The following is a 10,812-nucleotide window of genomic DNA, read 5'->3' as shown; positions in this document are numbered from 1 at the left end:
TTTTACCCCTGCGACCCACATCTGGCTTATTAACGTGGGGCTGGCTCTTGGAACATGGAACATGTCTTTGTTCGGTGTGAGAAAAGTTCTTTGTCCGAACCGGACAAGTGTTACTGGTAGCGTGAACCGGATCGCTAGCGGAGACAGGCGTACTTTCTTGAGAGTGGAGTGAACGTTGCTACATCGTGCTAGAACATGTGAGCGCCGAGTTTTCTCAGTGCGTTGTTTAGGCGGGACGTTCCCGCTGCGGTACGGAAAACAAGTCCGCACCATTGAAGCGCTAGGGAACAAGACCTGCGCTGTAATTGTAGGCCGAAGTGAGCGAGTCGGCGAACTGCGTTGTTTGGCCCGATTTTCTCTTTCTCTGCTGTCTCTTTTATCGACTCCGGGAGTCAGAGCTCTGGGAGCCGTGTGGCCAGGGCCACGGGTGCCGTAAGGACTGTTTGGTATTGCGGCTCGGCACCGGACGTTTCGACATCGCAAGACGCGATGGGCGCCGCCGCTCATCAGGCTGATTGTGTTGCAGTGAGTGGGTAGGGCCGACGACAAAGCCGCTGTCTACTTCACGGCTGTGCGAATGGAGCAGTAGAGCAAGCCTCTGGGTTGCCGGTCGTTGCCAAAGATGTGTGTAGCACGAAGGCTTTTCGGAGCCGGCACCGCGTGGGAGAGGGCACGACAGAGGGGACGTAGCTCGGGAGCAGACGGACGGGGAACGGCCCCTCTTCTCCACTGAGTAGGGAGGCGAAGTTAAAGTTGGCCGGGCGAGGGCAGCGCTGCACTCTCCCCTCCGCGGGAGTACGCGGTGCCTGCCGCCGCTATGGCACGTGCTTTTTTCGCTGCGCGCGTGCTGCATTTTTCGCGCTAGGAAGAGGGCTGGGTAAAATTTTCTTTTGACTTATGAAACCATACGCGTCAGCACATGTCCAGCAAGTTCGGTTTAAACGTAGAGTAGTTACTGAGTTCCTTTGTGTCGACGTTTGTCTTGTCGTTGCTACAGACCCGCCGCTCGACCGGCAAACTGCCCCGACGATGTTAAGGGGGGAAACGCGATGTTCGGCGGTCGCCGGCTGCTGTTTTTTTGTCTGCAAGGCGACAGATGTTCAGCTTGTCACAGAGTACTTTTCTCTTGTTTGTTACTCCCCTCGCGTGCTCGCGGTTCGGACATCCGGATTTTCTCGACTTCAGCAACAGTGAGGCTTGCAAGAAATGTAAGATAAACGTGATTGATTATAGTAATAGGGTATTTCGTACTCTTGAAACAATCAGCTGCATCTTATAAAAACGCATTAGAAAAGCACACGCTAATTAAGGGGTGCGCTGAGAGCGCGGCATTTCCATTTTACTTGTCCTTGAAGGAATTTTTGTTCGCAATGTTTGTCACCCGCTTGGAGTACAAGTATGAGTTAGAGTGACAGTTCGCGGAAACAACTGAACAGCTTGTGGCGTATAACTTTTAATTACTATTAATAAACAGAATTTGGTGTATACCTCTTTTAATTACCTGTATTTGTAAATGTGGGAAAAAACAAAACGAACAACGCAGCAATCCCGTCCAGAACACAAATCACAATGACAAGACTGACCAGAGCTCCAAATTTCATTTATTATAGCGGAAAACAATCATCGGCAGCATGCATTAAAAAAAGTGTATAGGGGAGGACCCCCCACTCCCTATCTATTTCCAGGCAGCTCGAGCAACAGAGAACTAGTGTTCTCTTCTGCAAAATCCCGTTTTTCCCATTTAGCTTTGCCCGTCTGATTAGCAGCGGAGGCAGCTTTGGGAGCCAAGCTGTTCTGGACGCGCCACAGCTGTTCTCCACTCTTTGGTCGATGCCGTGCACGACTGAAGGGCCACATGTTTTCGTTTATGCAGGCGGCAACACTGCACAGGCGCAAATGCATCGCCCTCGTACCAGCTGCACCTTCTGCCTTTCTTTTTTGTGCAGACGGTGAGAACAACAACAAAAGGGCAAAAATCTATCTGAATCCGTCCCGGCTTATAGCAGTTTTGCTTAATGCACACAAGGCAACCATGTTTTGTCGCAGCAGTGTGTACATGGTCATAAAACACGGGAACATAACACAAAACAGGCGTGGAACGTTGGCGGAGTCCCGAGTCCTGACAAGATGTTCTGTTGTTCCCGCCACAGTATCACCCTCACTCCCAGCAGGTAAATCTGTGGGACGAACGTTGTGAACAAAATTCCTCCAGAGATAAGCAAAATAGAAATGCGGTGTTGTCAGCGTACCCCTTTAACAGCATGTGCCTTTTTAATGCGTCTTTCCTAGGAGGCAGCTGATCATTTCAGGGATTAGAAACAATGAATTAACGGGAATTATTGTAAGCCTCAATGTTTCTGCCGTCCATAAAATCCGGATGTTCAAAGTGGGAGCCCGTGAAGAAAGTAGCAAACAAGAGAAAAATGCGCTCTGACAAGTTGCACAGCTGTCGCCTGGACGACAAAAAGACGACATCTGACGACCACCCAAGAGCACGCTTTATACCGTGAAACCGCCGGGGCGCTCGGCCGTTCGAGCTGCGCGTAGCAGACGACGCGTCTCTAGCAGACGACAAGACAAGCGCCGGCAAAAATGGACCGAGTAGCTACTCTACGTGTAAACCGAACTTGCTGGACACGTGCTAACGGGTATGCTTTCATAAGTCGAAAAAAAATTTTACCCGGACCTCACCGTATCGCGATAAATGCAGCACGCGCGCAGCAAAAAAAAGCACGTGCCGAAGCGGCGGCAGCCACCGCGTACACCCGCGGAGGGGAGAGTGCAGCGGCACCCGGCGATCGTTCCGGAGCCTATGGCGGGGTGCGCGCCATCGGAATGCTCGTTTTAAGTGGTTCTGTACGTAGCGGGGGAATATCTCCTTCGCCTCGAGAAAGTGAAATTTTTGTGTGTGCGGTGAAAACCGTCTTTTGACAGCCGCAATTGTTTAGCTTCGTGCCTCGCGGCCGATGCTGACGGATAGCATTTCTTCCTTGCCTAAGTTCAGGACTTGAGGGGATGCTTGTTGTGATACGCAATGGGAGTTGAGTCACCCAGGCTTGCTTGCTACGCGGTGTCTGTGCTGCCACCTGCTGCTCCGGATTTGCGAGCGTTCGAGAGCTGGGGACCATTGGCGGCTGTCCTGGCGTGGCAGCTACTTCGAGGCGGCCTAGCTGCGGCTCCGTGGGAGCTCCCTACGGCTGCTGTCTCCTTCATGATGGAGGGCGTGTCGGTGCGGACGGTGCTGTGCTGTGCTGCCTCGGATGGCGACACTTCGGCGCTGGACCGCACTTCGCGGTCGGGAGGCTCCTGGGCCTGCTGATACTTCCTCGGCACATCCGGGCTGAAAGCAGTGGCTGTACGGATGTCATCTGTTAGCGCCGTCGCTGCACTTGCTTGGGCTGGCTTCAGCCCTACCTTTCGAAACCCTGGCCTGCTGTCTCCGGCCATGGCCGGACGGGACCTGCTGATCATCACCACCGACTGACAAGAGCGCCAGTGCGGACAACGATGCTCGTGTTGGCCTGATCTGTGCTGTGCTACGTCGAACCTTTGGCTGAGACCTTTGCGGCCCCCGTTGCATTGGGCCAGCTGATGCCTTCTCAGCCCATCTTGACGAAAGCAGCCCCGGACACAGCTGTCGACGACGAGAGTGCATCTGTGCTTGGCATGCCTGTTCTAGCCAACTTGTTTGCCGTCACCTCAGAGTCCAGAGCAGCTGTGTTAACCTCGGTGTTACCTGCGACACCTGAGCGTTACATTGTTAGATCGTGCATGGCCGTTAGATAGTGCATGCAGCTGGCGATACCTGTTTGATGACGGCGAGTGCGAGGACACCTACTACGCGGGGCGAACCTTCATGTTTTGTTTAGTGTTACGAACATTGCGTCTAGATGTCCCCACGTTGCATTCTTGCCACCGAACGGAAAGGTTTAAGGTTGGAGGGATGCGTTCCCTTAGCGCATTCCCTTTCGTTCGGCTTCGCCGCACTGCTTGCTCCCCGGAAATTTGCTTGGCGAGATGTCGGCGAGGGGGATCTGCCCCCTCGCCGAAGGAGTGTCTTGTGGCCGGTGAGAGCGCGCGGGATGCAAGTGGCGAAAAGTTGGACCTCGGGAAGCGAGGCGGAACGACGTGCCCAGCGACCTCCTTCCTTTGAGGATTGGGCAAAAAGGAGGGCGACAATGGCTGCCTTCGGCGTCCCGGCGAGGCAAACGCGAGCACGCTGAGGCGCTCCCTGAGATGACTGTTGTCGCGGTGAGCCGAACCTATGGATTCCCTTAAATTGCCCGGGTGAGGAACTAGATCCTCGCCGCCAACCAGCTAGCCTGCATGCTCTTTGTGTTTATTATTCAGTAATAAATGTCAATGAGCGAAAACACTTGTCACTTCCTTTGTTCTGTCGAGCCACGGCCCACCGCGGCTGGCGCGGTACAGCGCGCGGTCGCGGGGTGGGAGATAGCTGGCTAGCTGGGCGAAACGAGAAGAGAAAGACTGACTGGTCTCTCTCGTCGCTGGTTTTGCTATTGCGTAGGAAGAGTAACTAACCTACTTTACCACAGCGATACCAACAATACTTATCCGTTAGTTCATTAATGTTGCCACACAACATTCCCCAAGTAGTCTGTACGGAGTGACAGTCTAAATCTGCGAGGAAAGTGCCAAGAAAACATGACAGTTCTTCGCTAATTGCTCTAAAATTTCCTTTTTCGTAAAGCCGAATCGGTTTGTTCTTAATTTTTCATTTCGGACGACAGATTGAGCAGACGGAAATATCCACCTCCTCATCCACAACTCACCAAAGAAGAAGCGACGCAGTTAAGAAGACTCCAAACTAACTCTTTCCCGCACGCCTCACAGTTACACATGATTCATCCCAGCCTGTACAGTTACGACTGCCAATTCTGCGGCAGCCCCAACACTCTCTACCACATGGTGTGGGAGTGCAACGGTGTGAAGGAACTCCCAGAGGTCCTGGCGCCATCGACGGAGCAGTGGGAGGCCGTGCTGTCTGGAGAGGTCCTGGATGGCCAGCGCGGCCTGGTGATCCGGGCCACACAAGCAGCTGAGGGACATGGCATCCTGGACTAGGGACGCCGCCCACCATGGATGGTCAACGCTACTACAATGAAGATCATCCAGCTCTCAATCTTCCTTTTATAGGAATCAATAAACGTTTATTCCTCCTCCTCCTCCTCGGACGACGTAAGTTAATGTCAAACGATAACATCCAGTGGTCGCCCAAGCCGGGTAAGTGTGTAATACTGTAAACGTAATCTGGCCGGGAGCTTATTACAAGATCAAGAATGTTGGCGGTTGTTTGTGTGTCTCTAGTCGGCTGCTTGATAAGCTGGGTTGAAGAAAAAAACGAACGACGTATCTAGGAAGTGTTTAGCTAGGGTTGAAAAGGGTGCAATGTTGGCGATTCCTTTTCCCCAGATATATTTGTAATGTTCAAGTCACCCAGTAGAAATAATGGGGTGTTAGTATAACGTGCGCAAACGAGGTTGATAACATCACATAACTCATTGATAAAAGTGCGGGAGTTATGGGGAGGACGGTAACAGACACCGATAATAAGTTTCCGGTATTTTAGTTCGACGATAGCCCAAGTTATTTCTAGATTGCTTTGCACATGAATACGTTTTGGTGGGATGCCTTTTTTAATGACTAGAAGGACAGCGCCACCCGATCGCAAAGTGCGGTTCCAGGGAAAACAGAAAAGCGGTGTGCAGGACAAAATTAATCATGATCTGAAATCAGCGGCCGTAGCTAGGTCTCAGTTAATACTAAAATGTAAGGTGTAATTGTACCAAGTGCCGATGTTAGCGAGTCTCGCTTGTTAAGAATACTACGAATGTTAAAGGGGCACCGACACAAAAATTTTGCATCTTGTTTTTTTTGTTGCGATAAGTAGCTAGTGACCTACTTATAACCTGTAGAAACCTCATTTGCTTCAGCGTGCGACGGTTGTTTAATTAGAGGCATTTTCAATGCGGCCAGTCGCAGTTTCGGTTTCAGCGAGTGCCGCGAAACGATGGATTTTGTGGATTTTGTGTGAACAAAGATGACCACGTGACCATCGGAGGGATATCACAGAGGAGAGCCGCCGTAGCATTGTCGAATCCGCATCGACGGCAGTTTCTGCGAATGCCCCCACGTACTGATCTCGTGAGGCGCTTAATTAAAAAGCGACCGTGGATGTTACGCAGGCACTGCGAGTGCAAATGCTACCGCGGCTAAAGAACGACGCGCGACGCTCGAGACGGTGGGTGGCAAGACGCGCGCTGGGAGCAGCCGGCCGGTCTGCCTACAGGTCCGCCTACAGATGTGTTCGGCTTAGCACTGCGGCGGATATTCGAGTGCCACTCTCGTAAGCGGTGCAGATAAGAATTTTTAATGCAACCCGTCATAAGGAGTAAGCCACCATGGTCGGAACTTGGGGACAATTTCGCGCAGCGGTAACAAGCTATCACTCGAGCTACCTGCGCCGGCCTGGGCCACTTCGCGGCCGTGGCCGCCGCCTGCACAGCGACCGTGCGGCTAGCTCAGTGGCCTTTTCGCGCCTCCGGCGCGTTTTCGCATCCAATGGTAATAAACAGTAATAGAAACAGAGTGCCTGGAATCGCTGAAGAACTTTGGTCACGGCCAGCTGCCCGATTAGCTGACGAAATCACGGCGCCTCCGCCGCCAACGATCGGGTCGTTCGTTCTAGAGAGCAGAAGCTCCGCCCTCCGGCCCTCCGATTGGAGCGGCGAGCCGGGCGAGCCGGCGAAAAACGCCGGCAGTGCGGAAGCGGCAAACGCAAACTCGTGACGTGTTTAGATGTTGTTTATTTACACCATATCCTCGGGATGTCGATTGCGCGTGGTCCTCTGCTGGCTGCTCGGTTGCGTTTCGCACACTTTAAAATTGATTTTAAATATGTTCTAGGCTGTATTCGCCGCTGATATTTTGCAGATGATGTATATGTGTTCCCACCAATGTATCTCCGACGTTATCTCGCCATCAAAATTTTGTGTCAGTGCCCCTTTAAATATTGGCGGTGAGATGTATGAGTGGCGCCCCCTGGCTCTGACGTTGACCTAAGGTCTCGCTCCTGTGTCGTCTGCTACATGCGCGCCGCTACTACACTCACCCTGCGGTCGTCCACTTGTGACTGGCAGCAGTTCCTGTGCTAGAAATCGTCCGCTTTGGTGATTCAGTGCTTTAAAAAGCTTATTTTTTGCCAGCTTCTGACACCTATGAGTAATGTTAAGCTGTACCCACACAAGTTTGTAACACACGGGGAAAGAGAGAACGACTTTTTTTTAGAGCATCGCGCAGACTATCATGTGTACCTCGTCCTTTCTGGCGTATTTTCGAGTTTCAGTGCTCAGAAGTCTTCAATAAGTATTCAAAATGCGTAGGCTTCCCTAAAATATTTTTGAGATGCTCCTACAGAGATTCAACAGTCTAATGCTACTTCACCAAGCAGCGGGTCACCCAGCAGGAAATAAAACGGCTGTCAAGGGCTGTCTTTTATTTATTAGGAGGCTGACCGCGCAGCGCGAGGACGTACGTACCGCGCGACGCACACCAGCCAACACTCGGACCGCAATCGGAACAGCTAACTGCGAGCCGAAGAGAGCGAACCAGTACCACTGGAGACGTACGGAGACATCCTGAGATGGTACCGCCACAACAGGCACCGACTCCCTGCCCCACACCCGCAACTAACGCGCCGCGAAGGCGTGCTATACCGCCAGCTACAGACGGACTCAATCCTGACACCCGTGCTCGCCAGACACATCTGCCCAACGCTATACAACACCGACCGTTGCATCATCTGCAAGACTGCCCCCGCTACGACAGCGCACATCCTCAACGATTGCTCTCACCTACAAACACACTCTGAAGCACAAGAATTGCCACCAAAAGTGCGTGAAGCCATCACCTCCTCAGACTACAACACACAACTCCAGGCCGTCCGGCTGGTGGAGGAAGCCCTGACCCGACAGCGGGAAGGACCTGCGGTGGCGTAAACCATTACGGGCTCGACCCGCCCGGGATCGGGGCCGACCCCCACGGCCTAATTCACTCTGCCGGACAAGCAATAAAGTTTCTCTCTCTCTCTCTCTCTCTCTCTCTCTCTCTCTCTCTCTCTCTCTCTCTCTCTCTCTCTCTCTCGTTGTTGCTGAGTTGTATCATGAATGTGTGTGTGTGTGTGCGTGTGCGTGTGCGTGGGTGTGGGTGTGTGTGTGTGTGTGTGTGTGTGTGTGTGTGTGTGTGTGTGTGTGTGTGTGTGTGTGTGTGTGTGTGTGTGTGTGTGTGTGTGTGTGTGTGTGTGTGTGTGTGTGTGTGTGTGTGTGTGTGTGTGTGTGTGTGTGTGTGTGTGTGTGTGTCCAATGCATTCATTTTCCTGCACCGTCAAACGGGGATGTTTGAAGGCTTACAAAGTTCGTATGGATATTTTATTCAAGCTGTAAGGCATACAGTACCTTCTTCCGAAACTGGGTTTCCTTATGGCTGTGTCCAAGACCACATACCCACAGCGTGCGCTGTTTGTTCACATGCGAATTCAATGAGAAGGCTTGGCCTACGCCACCGCGAAATGCGCAAACAACGTTGTCTTGAGTACTCGAAGGCGGCTTTGAATTGTGCCCCGCATTCCTATCGTATCCATCGTTATCGTAACGAACTAAATCTCAACCGGAACAGTTATAACATTATCACGGTGTTGAAGGCTTGGTATACTTGATAACAAACTTAATAAATAATATACGTGCCGGTTTTCAGTATAACACAATTCGGAAACGATAAATATCTCCAAGCAGCTCTTTATTGTTTTCCAAACGCTTCAGGCGCAAAGAACAAAACCTGGCCTACTCGGGATGACGTTCGATGAATAAAAGAAAACTACTCTTGCTCTCTCATACTGAAGTGAGAAGCCCGACAACTAACCGGCTCGATTTTACTCCTAAATAAAGTTTCCTTTTCCTCGTCCTCCTCCTTCTCTTGAGTGCAGGTTTACTATAACGCCTACCTGAATATTGGGAAGATATGGCTGTGGGAATTGTACCGAAATATCCCTCCAAGTCTGAGCAAACAGTGTTACTGTACGTTTACCATACACGTGACGTGACTCGTTTTGCTCAAGCTTTTATACTGGTTGGAAGCCTGGTACAAAGCCAGCGCGCGCCTACACACACAGTAAGTTGTTTGGAAATGAACCTACTTATTTTTTGCCCCATGGTGCATGCCGGCACACTTTCATACTGTGACAACGTAAAGTAACGTGATACAATACTTTCGAGCGTTAGCCAAAGGTGCAAAATCTCTTTTGCCTTACATACGATTAGCTGGAATCGTAATGCCTTCTGCCAAATCCGGCAACCCCGAAGGCCTGGAATTTGTTTGGGCCTTGAATTTTCTCTGTTGTCTGTTGTTAGACTCTGGCTGTTACCGTTGTTCGAAATATTGCTGAATACTGAAGCTGACGCCTAGCTCCGACTATTGGCGCTCCGCAAAGGACCGGCTTCGCTGTAATGGGGTGACGCTGGCGATGTTTCTTCCGGAGCGGTATCAAAAGCTATAACTTTGAATCACGCCTGTAGCTAGTGTATGCGATTTGAAGTCTTTTGTTACAAAAAGAAGTTACACATACGTCAAATCTGGTGCGGACAAGCTTCAAAAGTCAACTGCATGCAACCAAACAGCAGAGCGAGTGAGCTCGAGTGAAGAAGACGACAAATGCGAGAGTCCCTAAGCCGCCGTCACGGAGGCGCGCTTCGCAGCGCCGCCTGTGGTCGTGCTCACCGCCAATAAGAACCGATACAGGCTACTGACCTTGACTACTTCTCTTGGCGCGTCTCTAGTGGGCACGGGGGAAAGACAAGTTTAGGAGGGGGCGTCACGTGACTATTGTCAAGCCTAGTCATAAAAAATAAAAAGAAAAAACTGGTGGGAGATGCCCCCTCACGTGACAGGCAAGCGGTAGTTCTTTGCGCCTCATGCGGCACCCCGCCTGCGCTGCGTGCGTCGAAGTTCGGTTGCCGGGCCGTTCGGGTATTCGGGTTTCGGCGCCGAGTACCCGTACGGGCGTTGCGCGCAGCGCTGCCTGCAACCCGAAACGCACAGCGGGCTGAACGTGCAGGCAAAGTGGTCGGACGGGAGAGACAGTAAACATCTTTATTTATTGCGCTTTGCGATCCGTCGAAGTTGACGCCGCAGTCGAAGTGTTGTGTTCCGCCGCCGTGCAAAAGTGGAGATTACAGAGTACGACATCCGGGCCTTAAATTTTATTTCACACAACACACCTCACTTTCTTGGTTCTGGTCATTGTATCTTTTCACCTCACAGGCGTAACTTGGCGTTCGTTACCCATATACCTATCCCACGGATTAAGCAGTACTCGGACAACCAGCCCGCGTTCTGCCTGCGACGCGAGGCGGAAAATGATTCCTTCTTCCCGCGCCCGCACCCAACATCAATGGTTCTGCACCTTTTGTTTATAATGCACTAAAGGAGGCAGCAACGCAACACAGACGTCGTCACGACTATGTGGCACGTACAACGTGCCACCACGCCGGAGCACCGATAAGCGAACGTATGCAAATGCGCACGCGAGCGAAACCAAAGCTTTTCGCACCACCCCTCAGCTAATGGGACACTCCTTACAGCGGTATGATGTAAAGGAAAGGTGGTGCGATAACTCCCAGCCGAATTCCAAACGCAATCGTCAAAGCACGCCTGGCAAACACCACGCACCCGTAGGCCGCTCCGTGCTTGTGAATGTTTACATTGGCGCGTTCGAGCAAAGCCGGTCGTGGTTCCAGC

Source organism: Haemaphysalis longicornis, unplaced genomic scaffold (assembly GCF_048455015.1).
Source record: "Haemaphysalis longicornis isolate Haplotype H1 unplaced genomic scaffold, Haemaphysalis longicornis Haplotype H1 scaffold_2, whole genome shotgun sequence".
Classification (NCBI taxonomy): Eukaryota; Metazoa; Arthropoda; class Arachnida; order Ixodida; family Ixodidae; genus Haemaphysalis; species Haemaphysalis longicornis.
The sequence above is the reverse complement of the archived record's forward strand: the minus strand, read 5'-3'. Positions refer to the sequence as shown.